The sequence below is a fragment of the Taudactylus pleione genome, unplaced genomic scaffold, assembly GCF_031769625.1.
Source record: "Taudactylus pleione unplaced genomic scaffold, aTauple2 ptg000887l, whole genome shotgun sequence".
Taxonomy (NCBI): Eukaryota; Metazoa; Chordata; class Amphibia; order Anura; family Myobatrachidae; genus Taudactylus; species Taudactylus pleione.
Genome location: NW_028285288.1, coordinates 171,090 through 172,100, shown reverse-complemented (window position 1 = coordinate 172,100; position 1,011 = coordinate 171,090).

The following is a 1,011-nucleotide window of genomic DNA, read 5'->3' as shown; positions in this document are numbered from 1 at the left end:
CTGTTTCTAGAAAACTTACAGAAACTTTATATATATATATATATATATATATATATATATATAAATTATTTATAAAAATACATTTCAATTGACTTTATTTTATAAAATACATTTACCATACAAGGTGAAGTATGTTCACGTTTGTTTCACTAACAAGGACATCACAGCGACCAACTGGACATTCGCTAAATATGATTAGTATGAGGCTATATCAAAAATCTGGTTGGTGTCTGCGTTTTTTTTTTTTTTTTTTTATAAAGCTGTTTGGGTGACTGGGAAAATTATTCCTAAGGTAGCCAGATAATTCTCAAAGATTTTATTCATTTTAATCAATCTTTACGTAGACATCGTTTTCAGGACACAATTTGTACACACACTGAGATTGATACTGTGGAAATGTCTCGCTTTTTAAACTCAGCACTTTATACAATAAGCTGTCTTAGACTTTATTTGTGCACTGTGTCAAAAACCCAGGTCAGGGGTGGTTAAGGGGCCCATTGCGGTACCAATGCTTTGATTATATAAATATGAATATCTTTGCCAAATCTTTCACCACATAATTGTTATTATTTTAATAATTTGAAAGAAAAAAAAATATTTACAAAATATATGTATATTATCATTTTACCAATAGCTTCTGTGGAGATGTCTATTACACTCTTGATCGATGCTAACATTTTGGTTAGAATTGTTTCTGTCCTTTTTAAATAGTTAACATGGTATATAACATTATAGTAAAGTTATTTCCTGCTTTCTGCCGTTCACAGTTTAAATATTTGTACTTTATCATTATCCTGCTAACAACATAAAAAATTCACCTGTCACCGGTGACAACCATTCACTAAGATTTAGTGATGTCACTAGTTTCTAGTAAGCTGCATGACATCATTAAAATATACATAGACTTTAATGATCAACTTAAGTGTCCAGATTGAAAATCAAATAACGTAAAAAAAAGTGTATATATATATATATATATATATATATATATATATATATATCCGCCCAGGA